This window comes from Gymnoscopelus microlampas (genome assembly GCF_963454915.1).
Source record: "Gymnoscopelus microlampas genome assembly, chromosome: 2".
Taxonomy (NCBI): domain Eukaryota; kingdom Metazoa; phylum Chordata; class Actinopteri; order Myctophiformes; family Myctophidae; genus Gymnoscopelus; species Gymnoscopelus microlampas.
In genome coordinates, this window is record NC_139939.1 from 22,783,547 (window position 1) to 22,800,791 (window position 17,245).

Sequence of the window (17,245 nt, forward strand, 5' to 3'; positions counted from 1 at the left end):
GCACGCACGCACGCACGCACGCACGCACACACACAGTCAGTCAGTCAGTCAGCCAGTCAGTCAGTCAGTCAGTCAAACACACATTAATTCCCTCCTCTCACATAAATAAACACTCTCTCCCCAAGTATGTTATGTTAGAAAGCTCTTTCTCTGAGAGTAGATTGGTGTTGCAGAGATAGGGAATCTAAATTAATTAGTGTGGGGGGGGGGGGGGGGGGGGGCTTGTACAACACCTTGTACCCACTGTGAGTTGGTCACGACTCACGCCTGTACAGTAGACTGTACCAACTGAGTTGGTCATGCCTTATAACACCCTACACCCACTGTGAGCTGGGCAGAGCACAGACCACCAGTGCCAGAGGGGAATGCTTAGTTCCAGGACTGGGAACATAAATGTTCACACCTCTCTCTCTCTCTCTCTCTCTCTCTCTCTCTCTCTCTCTCTCTCTCTCTCTCTCTCTCTCTCTCTCTCTCTCTCTCTCTCTCTCTCTCTCTCTCTCTCTCTCTCTCTCTCTCTCTCTCTCTCTCTGTCCGTCCGTCCGTCCGTCCGTCTGTCTGTCTGTCTGTCCAGCCATTCACACTGAGCAGTGAGCACTATAAAAATATAGTTTTAAAAATCATTCTAAGTCAAGTGGATGGCAGAGTTCACACAGACTATGAAAAAATACAATGTGAACGATATACAGTAGTTATCTTTATAGTTATAGTGCTCAGTGTGAATGGCACTTGGTAAGATGGGTGGAAATTTAGGTTAGATAGATATATATAGATAGATAGATATAGTCATTACAAACAAGTGACAAAGTATGAGTCAGAAACAGTGTGAATGCCTGTTTAGAAACAGCACAATCTTTCTGAAGGCACTACTGTATTTCTGTCCTAGTAGTAACCATTTAGTATCCTTACCACTCCCTACACAAATACAAGTATACACACACATGCACACGCACATGCACACACATGCACGGCGTACACACACACACACACACACACACACACACACACACACACACACACACACACACACACACACACACACACACACACACACACACACACAGAACTTCTCTAACTTCACTTTGTTTTATTGATTTCTTCCCAACATACAAGAAAAACATTCTTGACACATGTACAGCTGCTAGTCAAGTTCTTTTGGAATGTCAGCTGATGCGAGTTATTTTGACTTTAAAATGAAAATCAGTTATTTACATGGAGTGTCACAGCTGTACGACAAGTATAAATGAGCCCTGGCTTCCTTGGTTGATGACTCCCCCCTTTATGCCTTTAGAGCCAATTTGGTTAGAAGCAGGCAGCCGGCTCATTTCTCACTTTCAAAGCAGATCCAGGTCAACATGTTTTTAGAAATGCAGGCTGGGGGGGAAGCAGTGACAGGCCAATCACTCCCCATGGATGAATTTACTCTAAATAAGTAATGCATTTAGTGTATTTTTAACACCAGAAGTGCCAAAATGTAATTTCTGCCTGCTATTTTTCCACTTCGAATGAACCACTTTGGACCCCATGTCCAAAATGTTTAACATCCATATTCTGGTGGGAACATTAGCCAAAAATAGCAGATCAACAAGCTCAGCCAGGGATGTTGGAAGTGTATTTAAGGAGTCCCCTGCCAAGCCCAGCCCCCCTTGGAATAAATGACTTCCAGCGCCCCTGAGCTCAGCTTGTAGATCAGCTATTTTTGTTGAAGAAATTTGGTGTGTAGAGGGACAAAAGCAATCCAAGCACAGAGCCAACTCAGGTCCAATTTAGATGGTTTAAGTGGTTAATTAATACATGTGTTATTTATCAGTTCAGACATACAAAACAAAGACATCAATATTATTTCACCTATTTCAATAAAACATTTAAATATTTAATTACTGAGCATATTCACCATCATTGAGATGATGTTGCATATTCTTAGAAATGATGATGATCTTATGGATGTACAGGTTGCAACAATTACTGATTTTGTGGTGGTATGACATGATAAACAGCATGCTATCTGCATGAAACAGAATAAATGTTATGAATATAGAATATATTAGGGCGGGTTTACCTGAGAATGTAAAAGAGTGCTTTGGGTTATACTGTACAGTATAGAGGCTGTTCTGCATCCATTAAGTATCCCAGAGTAGGAGTGCTGGTAAAGATCAATAGTTGCCTTGGGGTAGGGTTACGATTAGGTCAGGAGTGCCAGATGGGATTGATCTCATATTTATATGGGACATGATTTTTTTTTCATAAAGATTATTTTTAAAACCATGTACTCCACTTGATAGTGTAGAGTGGAGACAGAACAGGGGACCAGAAATGGGAGTGACTATGAGACAGGATGTCATATAGCCTATGGGCCACAGGTTTTCAATGTGGGGGCCGCTGATTTTTTATTATATGTAAAATGGTTATATGTTTTAATATCAATTCATAAGAAGGCTTAACCACTGACAACCAGGCGTCCCTATGTGGGGCATTTCATTATCGTCAAAGTTTTTTCAAAAATAACGAAAATAGGCGATCTAGAATGTAATTCATTATTTGTCACTGTATATTTATATATACAATGAGTACTTCTACTATTTTAGGTATGTTTTGCGCAGACGTGACATTTGTCCTCTGGATTTTACCCATCCTATAATCATCAGGAGCAGCAGCCACTCAGGGACACACATTGACACAATGCTGGGCTGGTCTGGAATCGTACCTTGGACAACCAGGTGCTCTGGTTCCCCAGGTGGGCTCACTAACCACTCAGCTAAAGCAAGCTATGGCACCCTCAATTCATTTGCAGATTAGATTATTATTACAAATCATTATCATTTTATTATCTAAGATTATGCAGGTATATGATTCTGAAATGGGCATTTTACATGATGAGTACTTTTACTTCACTTCCCGTCCCTCTTCCACCACTGATCATAATAGTGGATGTCTTCTTTGATATTCTTTATGGTACTCGTTATTAAGTCACAGTCACGTAGAACAGGCATTATATTAAAAACTAAGTTCAGGGCCCGGATGTCTGCGTAGCGGTCCGGGCACCTAGGCTCAACGTAGCCTGACAGCGTGTTGTGGGTTCGAGTCCCGATCCTGACGGCCTTTGCTGTGTGTCACTCTCCATCTATCTCTCCCCATTTCCCAAAACATTTCAGCAGAAGTTGTGTGTCGAACTTTTCCAATCACATTTCCATGGATACTGAATCTGATCTCCTCTCTCATTAGTGCCACTGTTGCCGGAGCAACTGAGTGTAGCTATGCAACTGTGACTCTGTAAAAGGTTTAAGGCAAAAATAAATCCACCAAATTATCATCAGTGTCGTTCTGGTTGAGTGTGTAATTAGGTCTTTAAAGGCATAGAGGAATAAACTTTCTTTCCCTACAATTACTCACACCGCAATTAATCATCACAAACTTTCAACATGCCTTCATTTAATACTCAAGCAACTTCACCTGACAAATCCTCACCTATTTTCTAATTCTAGCTTCTCCGGGGGGGAGCAGCTAGTACCTGTACATAAATAAATAACCTTGAACCTCAATACATCTAAATACAAATCAGTTCAGTGAATCTCTGATGAACAGCTATTTTTATTTCTCTGTGTACCTGTGTGTAATCTGTGTGTGAGTGAGTGTGTGTGTGTGTGTGTGTGTGTGTGTGTGTGTGTGTGTGTGTGTGTGTGTGTGTGTGTGTGTGTGTGTGTGTGTGTGTGTGTGTGTGTGTGTGTGTGTGTGTGTGTGTGTGTGTGTGTGTGTGTGTGTGCGCGCGCGCGCGCGCCTGCGTGCGTGCGTGCGTGCGTGCGTGCGTGTGTGTGTGTGTACGAGTGCGCGCGTGCGTGTGTCCTTGGCACCCTCTGGTGGCTTCTAATATTCCCATTGGACCTATGGTGGACTAAGCATTTTGTCATCAGATGCAAAATTAAGCAAAAAGAACATGCAGCCCTCACAAAAAAGTGTACTCATGGGAGTTATTACAGAAAATAAAGTTTTGACAAAACACAAATAACTTACCTGACAATAACCAACTTAGTAACACAATGTAACCAACCATTCCTCCCTGCCTAAAACAAACAATTCATGGGTACCAAGGCTACTAGTACTTCCTGCTAAACGCAAGGCCTTCGGGGGCAGACTATATAACTCTATGGGGCAGACCAACTCTATGGGGCAGACCCACAACACCCCCTTCAGTGTCACCCAAAGCTTTTCTCAATATATATATGCTACTTCAGGGATGAACTAGGAGGTCTTCCTGTGGAAGCAGACGGAGATAAGCAGAAGATTCTAAATCACCACTATTTCCCCACCATGACAAAATGCTTCATCCCTGAAACACGAAAGAAACTTGAGGAAGCGCTTAACTTGCGCTGTAAAGAGGAGAACTCTGCCGTCTTGAAGGAGTTGTTGGAGCTGCGTGCTCAGGAGAGTGCTTTGCTGGGTTTCAAAACCCATGCTGACTTTGTCCTGCTGACAAACATAAACATGGCAAAGTCAGCCAAGAAGGTCTCCATCTTCCTGGAGGAACTGGCCCATAAGTTGAAGCCATTGGGAGACAAGGAGAGAGCGATCCTCCTCAAACTAAAGGAGGAGTGTCATAGGAGAGGTCTGCCGTTCAATGGAGACCTGTATGAATTCCATACTTCATGGCCCAGGTGTTGGAGAACCAGTACGGAGTGAATCACAACCAGTTGATTAAGTATTTTCCGATAAAGGTTGTGACCCAGGTTCTGTTGGTCATCTGCCAGGACCTGCTGGGTCTGTCGTTCAATCCGATGGACAGCGCGCCCCTGTGTGGCATGATGTCACTCTGTACTGCATCACCGACTGCTCCTCTGGACAGGCAATCGGACAGTTCTACCTTGACCTGTTCCACAGAGAGGGAAAGGTGCACCGTGAATCGTGATGCAGCTTGTTTTGAGCTGCTGCCCTGCTGTCTGCTATCTGATTGGAGCAGACAGATGTCTGTCGTTGCCATGATGGCAGGGGTGCAATGCTCACTGGGCGGCCTTGCACGCCGTGCAGGAACATATTTGACCAGGAGCGAATAGATTTAAATTTAAAACGACTTTAAATTCACACCTCAAGCAAGTTTACAAAGGCTCCCGACTCACACCAGGGAATTAACATAGGAATGAGCCTAGATGCATATCAATTGTCCATTGTGTGACCTGTAGTGTAGGTGTTAAGCGGCGTGCACGTCACGTCTTTAAAATAGAGTGCAACCACCTTCCAATTCAGCATTGCAGCACTGCATGATGGCCAACTTCAGTAGACCCATCCCTACTGAAGCACATAGAGGTGGAGACATACTTCCATGAGTTTGGTCACCTCATGCAACCTCTGTGCTTATAGGTTGGCGTAGAGGGGGTCTTTGAAGGCGCCGTCCCAGATGATGAGAACTGGGTTTGGGAGAAGAAACCACTTCAGAGAATATCCAAAAAATAGGAGCACCGATTCCTGACAACCTGTTGGACAAACTCATCAAGTCTCGCCCTGCAAACACCGGTATGGTCACCCTGATGCAGATAGTCTTGGCTAAACTGGACCAGGCTCTTCACACCCAGACTGGTTTAGACCCGGCTGAGGAATACATCAGGCTCAGCAAAAGATTCCCTGCTTGCCAAGGGACCAATATGCCAGCTACCTTTGACTACTTGGCAGATGGCTATGCTGCCCAGTACTATGGATACCTGTGGAATGAGGTGTTCTCCATGGACATGTTCTACACCCGTTGCAAACAGGAGGGAATCATGAACCCTAAGGTGGGTTTGGACTACACAAACTGCAGTCTGAGGCCTGATGGTTTTGAGTATGGCTATAAGATGCTGAAGAACTTCTTGGGTTGTGATCCCAATCAGGAAGCGTTCCTCATGAGCAAAGAACTAACAGTAAAAAAATTGAATTAGAGGTCAGCCGGGGTCGCATGGGCTCTGAACGACCCACCACACAACACTCTCTCTCAGCAACACTTACGTGGAATCTTTGAGAAAATCAGTGTTGGAAAGTAACTAAGTACTGTACTTAAGTACAATTCTGAGGTACTTTTGCTTTACTTGCATTATGTAAATGTTTCAGTACTTAAACTTCTACTCCACTACATCTAATTCTGCATAATGAGTACTTTTACTTTTGGTACTTTATTTTGATCTCAAAACTTTTGCAATTTTACTCGTCACAAAGTATCTCTTCACTGTTCTATTGCAACTTTTACTAAAAAAGCAGCAATAACTTTATTACTCTCCGCAGGAGAGTATTGTTTTCACTTTCTAAATATGACACACCGATTGGTCAAGCCTCACGTGACACGTGACAATACGGTGAAATACTGTATAAATACATGGCGTCACTTTGACGGTGTCTTTGCCACCGTCAAAGTGAGGTAAGACAGGAACCATCACGAAATGGCTGCATGGCTGATACATAATTGGCAGATAGGACAGATAGGACACTTATATAGACAGGAGGGATATGACACTTACACAGACGGATAGGACACTTACAGTACACAGACAGGACGGATAGGACACTTATACAGACAGGACGGATAGGACACTTATACAGACAGGACGGATAGGACACTTATACAGACAGGACAGATAGAACACTTACACAGACAGGACGGATAGGACACTTACATAGACAGGAGGGATATGACACTTACACAGACAGGACGGATAGGACACTTACAGTATACAGACAGGACGGATAGGACACTGACAGTATACAGACAGGACGGATAGGACACTTACAGTATACAGACAGGACGGATAGGACACTTATACAGACAGGAGGGATAGGACACTTACACAGACAGGAGGGATAGGACACTTACATAGACAGGACGGATAGGACACTTATACAGACAAGACGGATAGGACACTTATACAGACAGGACAGATCGGACACTTATACAGACAGGATGGATAGGACAGTTAGAACATAAGAATTAGAACATTCCCAACACAAGTCTGGTAAGAGTGAGGTAAGACAGGAACAATCACGAAATGGTTGAGAAATGGCGGATACTGTAACAATTGGATAGGACACTTACACAGACAGGACGGATAGGACACTTACACAGACAGGACGGATAGGACACTTACATAGACAGGACGGATAGGACACTTATACAGACAGGAGGGATAGGACACTTATACAGACAGGACGGATAGGACACTTATACAGATAGAACATTCCCAACATTCCCAACAGCGGAGAGTTGTGCTCCGAGGAGCACTTTTTCTAGTATTATTATTTTTTCCGCATTGTAGAAAATAAGCCTAAAGATAGGAACATATTGATCAACAGTGAATACAAATAAGTTTCTAGTTAAACTTCAATCAATCAAATCAATCAATAAATAAATAATATACACAATGAACCACCTCTCTACACAAGCCCATAATTTGTGCATGTGATGTCAGACAACTATGATGTCATACTGTCGTGACATCAGGCATGTCCATATTTGGGCATAATTCAGGCACTTAAGTACTGTGACATAACTGTTGCCTTGATTTGCACTGAAGGCGGGGATTATACCCATAATCATGGGCATAATCTGTCCACAATCTGGGCGCATACAGCTGCTTTCCACAGACACTGCCTTGCCACCACAACTTGAACTTTATTTAGATATATATATAACTAGAGTTTCGGGGGGCTACGCCCCCCTCAACACCAGCCGCGCACGGGGCTTTGCGTTTGTTGGTCCCTCCGTGTCCCTGTGTCTGTATCCGTGTAGCTGCAGCACAGAGTGGGCAGTATAGATGGGGATTATGGCTGTTAGAGGCATGTACGCGCACGGGGCCCGCGTGGGCGTGTGTATATGGGGGTAGACAAATTGTCTAAGTAACATTTGCAAAAAGGGAAAAAAAAAAAAAATATTGTAAGAAAGTGTAATGTAAAAGTTACAAAATGATGAAAAATAAGTAGAAGAAATTATATTTTGTATGTTTCGCGGACCACCAGGGGGTCCGCGGACCCCCTGGTGGTCCGCGCGGAAATCGTGGGATGAAAATGTCCAAAAGGAAAAAAAAAAAAAAGAAAAAAAAAAATATGAAGGTGGTTGCTTGTTTTTCTGAAAGCTGGCGAATGGCAGCCCTTTCTGCAAGATGGCGGCCGCCTGGTGTTGTTATGAGTACGTGTATTTGGGGGGGGGGGGGGGGGGGGGGAATTACTACATGACCATAATGCAGCCTAACATGCGTTGCACGGGGCGGTCCTGCCATTACGTTAGTGACTGTAGTTGCTGTGGAGCTACATAGTTCTCCAGAAGACACACACAAACATACACCATCTACAATGGACGAACTGAGCAGCAATATAGACATTCACCACACGAACGTGCATTGTTGACAAAGTGATTGCACAGCCGCTGCAGGCATGACAACCAGGTTAGCGTTAGCGATATGGCAGCTATCACAGCGCCCTGTCCGTCGTGCTGCAACTGCCTGTGATGGCTACAGCAGTAACAGCAAGCTGTCTGCGATGCCATTGTCTGGAGACTGCTCTTAGCGTGACACGACCAATGAGAGTGAGCGCTGTAGTTGTTGCTAAGATACGGTGGCGTCTCTGCCCCATAGCTTGTAGATCTCTCACACATGATTGGCGTAGGCTGCGTTGCCAGGTCTGACTTTGTGTCTAAGCAATGGTCGGCTTAATATTATGGATAGATAATTTTTCTTCTGATCTAAACACTATTTACAAACGATATTATAATAACATTATTATGCATCGGGACATGTTATATGATGTAGGCATTTCTCAGCAACAAGCGTAGATGCAAAACATACCTTAATACAGTTTTAGGTGAAACTAAATGGCAATTGTAAAATTTAGTATTGTGGCCACCTATATCCAATTCTGGTGGCTGTAATTTTCCCTTAGTGGGATAGTGGTATATCTCAATTCTTGGTTCCAAGAAAGTCAAATAATTTCTTTCTGTTGGGTTTGGTTTGAGTAATTCAAATAATTAACTAATTATTCTAGTTAACGTAGAAATATATGAGTCTACTCATATTACCATGGTGCAGTCATGCAACCTTTGCTCATTAGCATAATGCGCATACATTATGCAACAATAAGGTAATAACCAAGAAATTGCTGATTTCTTTAAATTTTACTCAACTTAGAGAGATCATCTTAGTCTATGTTTACAAGTTTAGAACGTATTATCTTTCCATAACTAAACCATGCAACCTTTTGTCTTTATACTAACTAAGGCAGTATTACATTGTTACCCATATCAGCTACACTGCATTGTTTCCATAGTGATCTCTCTGGGGTTGCATTGTCAGAGCAGCCATCTGTATAACTAGCCCACCATAGGACATCTGTTGATTGAAGAAAGTCATATGGTTCACTCTGTAAAGATGATGATATTTGATAGGCCACATCTTCATGAAAAAAGACCCCAGTGTGAATGTTCCTCTTGATCACTCTTAGCCAGGTCTGCAGCAGTAGCTGAGCTTTTTAAAAAGGGTCTTTGCCTGGAAACAATATCAGTACCTTTGTGCTCAAATGAAGAATATGGAAAAAGTTTGTAAGGTAGATGATCTTCTTTCTCCCTATATGGACTCTTATATTTGCATGTTCTTCTTGACATAGATAAATTAAGCTTGGGAATGGATGAGTATTCAGTGTCACAATTTTCTGGTCAGAGCTGTAAAGGTATCCCATGAATAGTGGTGTGTGTTTCACTTAAAAAGCTATCTAAGTAATTATGCTTAACCTCAAAGAATGCTTAAAAACTACTAAGATGATGTCGCTGTGTCACTTGCGTTTCGGTGAGTTATATTCGTAAAAAGTATGCGATACTTTTCGCTATATGTCTCTGATGCTACACTCAGATCTATTGTACACCTAAAATAAATAATTCCACCATGAATATCTGTACTACACTGTTAACATTTTGTTACAACAAATTCAATGTTTGTTGTGAAAGTGCCTTTTTTGTAGTTACTGAAATGTACATGCACGGCTATCAAGGGGCTTGGTGGCTTGTTAGTTCCAGTGAAAATCAATAAGACACAGCATAAGCAAGTGCTAAGGTCTACCTGTCTGTGTACTTTAAGGCATGACAAAAACAGCGAACATCCAAGGAGGAGGAACATGGCCCTACCATGTGGGGATCATTACTGTAACCAATTCCAGCCCAACACCTTTGACCCATCTCGCTGTGGCTCCTGCCTGCGGCCAGGCCACATGCACCTGACCGCTAGCACTGCTGCAGGTGCACAACAGGTGAGTTAACATGGCAAAGGTTTCAGTCCATATGCTTGAAGATACAGTAACGTTATCCACACGAACCCTATCACCCCTATTCTGGGCATGTCATACTAGGTGAAAATAGATGAACATTCTGAAAGAATATAAGATACAAGGCAAGCCGTTTTTCCGCTATTGACACACATGAACTATATAAAGCTAAATGCCAAGTGAGACCAGATTGCAACTTGAGTAATGTTGAAGACAGATTTTAGGTCATTACTGCTGTATAGTAGTTTAAGCATTATTAATTGAAAAAGTATCAAAAGTAAACCAAGTGTGTACTCTAAAAAATTTATTAAATTAAGCAAATAAATAAAATAAAGCAGAGTGACTCAGACTTTTGGTCAAGTAAATCATTGCATAGCAGCAGATATCAAATATGTAAGAAGTGTGTGGAGGTTATTCACAGTCATATGTACTGTACATAGTGTGATAGTGCTAGTGTAATGGGAGCCTACAGTATGTGACTGACATGGTGATACAGTAGGGCTCAACATCTGTTCAGCAGCCTGGTGCAGGGGCAGCAATCACATACTAACCACATGAACCCCAGTATCCATATACTAGGGTGAACATTCTGTGAAATCTTTTGCCGAACTGATTTGGTGTTGAGGGGAAAATAGGAGTTTGAGTAAAGAACCTATGCAGTATTACAGAGCCCTGGGGGACCCTGGTCAACTAAGTATATATAGGGTTTAAGTTGACTAAGGTATTGACGTAAACCAGATTAAGGAGTAGTCAACTAAAAACAATCGTATTTCTATCAATTACACACCCCATGAAGCTTGAATTCATGGAGAGTTTTTTAGTTTTTGTTGCATTCCTAAGCCAATAATTTGATGGTCGGCGGAGACTGAAAGAGTCTCCTACTGAGTCTCCTATTGACCGATGACCCGGTCATCAATTTATTGGCGTAGGAAATCGACAATAAGAAAAAAATCTCCATGAATTCAAGGCTTCATGGGGCGTGAATTTGATAGAAAATAAGAAATGTTTGGGTGAACTACTCCTTTTACCAGGTCGTACTCCCTACAGGGAGAGGAAGAAGCACCAGGATGGCATTTGATTCTGCATTATTAATTAATGAAAGCTCATTACAATCCTAGGGGAATGGGCTGTAATCTAATATACCCAAACAACATATGCACATGTAACCTTGTGCAACACCAGCTCACTATGGTCTAAGTTAAGTTTTCTCTAAGGAACATCATGAGTAAATTACTAATAGAAATCAACAGTACTGTAATATAATGTAATAAATGACAGTTTCATATTAACAGAAAGGGGTAGCACTATCTATAGTATTCCTCATGAATAAACAACACAAGGTTAAAACAACTAAAATGTGGTATTTTTTCTGTTAAGGAGGGTAAAGGTGAAGGAGGAATCAAGATAAGGGCAAGAAGAGGGTGGGCGGTTCTGGTAATGCAAAAGCACTAGAGCAATGAAATAATGATGAGCCTGGCCTGAGACTAGGTTGAGTTACGTTCAGTGCTGTTCTAATGGATTGGCTAAGCTAGACAAGTGTAGAGAAGGAACCGGGACAGCTCCTGCAAGAGTTGCCAGCATATTTGACTGATGGGAGTTACAGAACAATCAAGTAAGTCCCACACTTTGTAATTCTTTGATTTCTGATATACATTATCTATTCTAGGATTATGTCCGCAAATGCAATGTTTATGTTTCTGCATCGTTTTCTATTGTTTCCCCTATGGAAGGGTGGACAAGTCAACTCAAGTCAAGTCAACTGAAGTCAAGTCAAATAACTGATGAGCTAAATGTTTGACATTGTAATATTATGGCTTAATTGTTTGTGTGTTAGTTCTTGCATTACTTAACCACTTAAACCCAATATACTTAGTTGACCAGGTACCCCACAGTGCTCTACAAGGTCTTTTCCCTCTACACCAAATCTCTTCGCTGAAAATAGCTGATCTGCTATTCTTGCAGAATGTTCACCCCAGAATAGGGACGCTAGGGTTTTGATTGATTGATTTATTGAATACTTTATTTGTCAGAAATGTAAATAGCACGTGGTACAGTAAGACATTAAAGCTAAAAGGATAACACAAAAAAGTCCTGCGGACTTGTTTTCATTGTGGTCCTATGTATTCAATTCTTCAAACGTCATAGGTTTAAAACCTAACCCAATAAGATTATCCAGAAATTGCATACAGAAATAATGAAAAGATTGTTCCACAAATACCAAGGAACAGCCTGTGAAGTTCTTAAGTTATAGTGACTCATCACTGATTTTGTAGACATTATTAATTTACGGACACTTAATTGTTTGAATTATTCAGTGATTTGATTATGTCATCTGTGTTCTTGCGCACCATAAGGATGACGATGATGCCTTCTCTGATGCAACAACAAGTGCCACCAGTGACGCCATCAGCTGTGACTGGACCTTTGAGTGGAGTCTGGTCCACACTTTGAGTCCAGACTGGGAACTAAATATCTGTGACAGTGACACACAATCTAGGTGAATGTACCCTGTGACCTGATTTTTGCTAACCACATTGTGCCAAGAAAAGGCTGACTGATCACTCTTTGTAAGGTGTACTATGCTAGTAGGTAATCACACATTCACAGCCTTCCACAGCATTAGGCTATTGATGATTTGCCACACAATGTTACCAGTGGTGGAAGAAGTACACCCATATGTTTTAACTTGATAGGCTTAATGCATCAAACTCTGCACCTTAAAATTAAAAAGGTTGAGAATTACTGTCTATTATAAGATATAACAGCAGCATTAAAAGATTGGTGTAACAAAACAATGACTGTTGTTTTAAATTCCCCAGTCAACACCAATCCCTGTAGGCTGTCCAGCAATTGTATTTCATTATTGACAGTTTTGTGATTATGATATGTTAGTTACATAAAGCTCTATGGAGACATGTCCAGTTTACCCTTGTCAATATTGTGGATGACCTTCCGTTACCCTCCTCCAGCTCTCCAGACCAGCGGCACAGCACAGGGACAAGTGGCTCCCTCAGCCCGGTGAGGCACGGCTTGGCCTGGCCAGACATGACTCGACTGGACCCTTCTCCCCACAGAGCCAGTAACAGCTCCTTAATGGATGAAGGAAGGGGAAGAGACCGGTCCCGGCGACCATCAGGTTAGACATAACACATAATCACAGAAGGTGTAGAAGAGTCGAGCACTCTCCAACACACTAGTGGCAAGAGCTTTCTAGAAATAAAACATTTTATTTATGAATTAAAGTTTTTTTTAATACACATTTAAGAGACGGTTTGCCTTCACATATATAAACGAAATCACCTATCTAATTTACAATGCAGCAGACTCAAAGTTCAAAGGATCTTTTCGTTAGTGTTGAGTTCTATGTGCAGGTGCAATTAGCCCCAAATGCAAGTACAAGGAGTGGTATGGATTGGAACCAGCCAATTGGCCGCATGCTATACCTTGAGTTTATGGGATGCTCACTACCAACCAATTACAACCTAATAGGCTACATTCATGAATAAAACACTTAATTGAGAATGCATGTGAAAACAAACCAAGTCAAGAGATCCCAAACTACAATGAAATCTGTTTAGTGCAATGCTGTTGTTGAAATGTTGTTTGTGAGCTCACATTAACAACAATTAAGAGGTCTCTATCTGTGTCTGTGATAAACATAGAGTGATGTTGTGATAATTATGATAATGAAATAGGCAGCAATATAGTTTTTCTTTATTAAGTGTAAAATTAATTTAAATCATTTTTTATTTCATATCAAACAAGCGGTTCCCCATGTTTTCTCCCTTGGTCAGTCTGGGCTAAAGTTCCTACCCATCACCACAGAGTGCAGGGTTTTGGCATGTCAGGGTGCTTGTTCAGTGGAGAGCGGAACAGGGAGGAATAGCATGTACCTTCGCACGCTTTGTGGCAGCATCATGTGGAGGAGACATGTGCTCACTCGCCTACACCCTCCCTAAGACCAATCAGCAGTAGGAGTCAGTAGTAACAAGGGACTACAGCTAAATTGGGAGAAAAGGGCGATAAAAGATCAAATTAAAGAATTTTGACCCTGAAGAAAATGTTCTTTTTACTATTGCATTGTGTGTAATGAAATCCGGTCTGTGGTGTGTTTGGTTCATGTACTCTTACTCACTAGTAATATGATACATTTGTAATCATTTCAGAATCCAGAGGAGACAGGCAACAAGAGAGTGGCTACTTCTCTCCAGACAGAAAGAGTGTTGGCGAACAGCAGACGGCGGATGTCGAAAAACGCCGATATCGTCACTATGAGAGAGGACATGCCCTGCCTAGTAACCACGTGCCTGATCCCAAAGCCTGTGTCCCTTACAGGACTGTTAATCTTGGTGTCCCATCCCAGAGGAGGAATGCAGATACATTCTCGCAGGAGTCGTGGAGAAGTGAGTCTCCACAGCGATACTCTTACCATTCCAACTTCAGACGGTCGCAAGAAAATTCTCCAACTCGTCACTACTCCAAGAGCCCAGACCGCAAAGTGACAGAATCGCCGCCGGCATCCCAACGAAGGAGTTCACACTCTAGGAGTCGTCCCATGTCTCAAGCCCCATCCCACGTTCCATCGCATGCTCCATCTCGGCATACATCAGGCCGGTCCAGTCCATCACACCGGAGGGGTTCCAATCTGTCTCGGCCTGCCTCACCCTCTCGTGCCAGCCCTCATCACAAGCGTACAGACTCCTCGCACTTAGAGAGCGGCACTTTGAATGGACGTAGCCGAGAATCAAGGTGTGCATCCCAAGCTTCAAATGGTCACAGTTTAGACTCCGAGAAGCTATACAAGAATCTGGAATCGATTTCTCGCCGTGGATCCTCAGCCATTCAACCCAACTCATATCAGGGATCACAAGCATCTCCTCGAACCAACACACGCAATAGCCATGATATTTCCCCATCCAGGAGTGGACATGGCACACACAACTACACTCCACAGAGGGAGCCCCGTTCCAGGGACAGCAGACCTGACACAACACAAACTTACTCAAAGAGAAACACTGAGAGGGAGCCCCATTCCAGGTACAGCAGACCTGACCCAACACAAACTTACTCAGACAGAAACAGTGAGAGGGAGCCCCGTTCCAGGGACAGCAGACCTGACACAACACAAACTTACTCAGAGAGAAATACTGAGAGGGAACCCCGTTCTAGGGACAGCAGACCTGACACAACACAAACATACTCAGAGAGAAACAGTGAGAGGGAGCCCCGTTCAAGGGACAGCAGACCTGACACAACACAAACTTACTCAGAGAGAAACAGTGAGAGGGAGCCCCGTTCCAGGGACAGCAGACCTGAAACAACACAAACTTACTCAGATAGAAACAGTGAGAGGGAGCCCCGTTCCAGGGACAGCAGACCCGACACAACACAAACTTACTCAGATAGAAACAGTGAGAGGGAGCCCCGTTCCAGGGACAGCAGACCCGACACAACACAAACTTACTCAGATAGAAACACTGAGAGGGAGCCCCGTTCTAGGGACAGCAGACCTGACACTACACAAACTTATTCAAAGAGAAACACTGAGAGGGAGGAGAGAATCAGCCCTCCTCAAGCCTCCTGGCATGGCTCCTCACATTCCTTACTCAGCCCCACCCACTCTCATGGCTCCTCTCCATCAAGGCGGGGCGTGGATTCTGAACTTCTTGCCCATTCGCTGCACTCCCATGCAGCAACGGGGGTAACGGATCAGGTTAATAACAGCAATAATAAATGTAGCAGTGACAGAAGTAGGAGCAACATGGCGCGAGGCATGGGCGCCTTGCTGACCTCAGAACCTAAGAAATCTGAGGCAGCAGTTGAAGAGGTATACCTGCTATTTTTTATTTGTTCGCTTTGTATTTTGTTTTGTTTTCCTTAAGTTTTCAAAGACATACAGTATTCCGTATATTACACAACATACATTGTTATTAACATGATATTATAATGGCCATGACAACAACAAAAAATTCTGAATCTAAATCTGACCCAAATATGAGGTGGGAATGACCATTGATGACTATATCGAGATTGCTGACATTCCAAAAATTAACATGGACTCAGAGGAGGAGTTCCAAGGGCTGAGGAGGAGGACCCAGAGTCCTAGCCCACGAAGGGACATGGGGCCCAGAACACCTAGGTGGGCATTGTGCTATTTCACAATATGAAGGTGGCATGGTTATTATATCATTGATTTTTAATTTTGTTTAATTTAATTTCGTATTTCATTTTGACTTTTTGTTTTCAATGTCAGTTTAGTTTTACATTATTTCAAAGCAGGTTTGCTAGTTTAGCTAAAAACGAAATACCGTGCCCTCATAGAAAAAGTAGTATAATGACCTTGAGTTATAGAATTTATACAGAGGAATGTGAAGGTTCAGTTTAGCAGGAAAGAAGAATGTATAGAAAGATGCTGCTGCTGATGTTTTTGTCTGCATTTTATCATTACGCGTATTATGCTCCTATATTCATTCTTTCTTTAAAGGTATCAAGATGAAACCCATTTGTCCAGTTCAAGAGTTGAGCCAGACGAGAGAGGGAGAGGCAGAGAGAGAGGGAGAGACAGGCGGGAGAAATATCGTGACTCAGACGATGGGATGTCTCGAAGGCAGTCAACAACATCTCTTCACTCACAGGTACTGTAGATTGAAAGAATAAATATATATTTAGTATTAATAGGAAACATGGCTACAATTTGACAAAGTAAAGATAAATACAATCTCCTCATCCCTCATATTCCATTAAAGGGTTCAGATAAAAGTGGAAAGCACAGATCAACAAGAGGAAAGGAGCGGGGTCTACCAGAAGACAGCCAAATGGTGAGAGTTCTCCCCTTCATGAAACAACTAAAAAAGAAAGGACTTCTTCATACATGCATACTTTATAAGCTCCTTGACATTTAGTTCAGTTCTTTCACCTCAGGCGGGGCCCACCTGTATAGAAGCACCTTGCAGAAAAAGCTAGTAGTTAGCACTATAGTTTTCAGGGCAGA

General features: G+C 42.6%; 1 pseudogene across 1 annotated transcript; it reads left to right on the forward strand.

Moving 5' to 3' along the window:
- The first annotated feature begins 2,676 nt into the window (after positions 1 to 2,676).
- On the forward strand, positions 2,677 to 14,799 carry LOC311054440 (thimet oligopeptidase-like; annotated as a pseudogene). Its single transcript has 8 exons — positions 2,677 to 2,687; positions 4,227 to 4,979; positions 5,347 to 5,882; positions 10,150 to 10,239; positions 12,609 to 12,751; positions 13,224 to 13,390; positions 14,421 to 14,593; positions 14,698 to 14,799. The product of its transcript is annotated as a thimet oligopeptidase-like (transcript).
- The last annotated feature ends 2,446 nt before the right edge of the window (positions 14,800 to 17,245 follow it).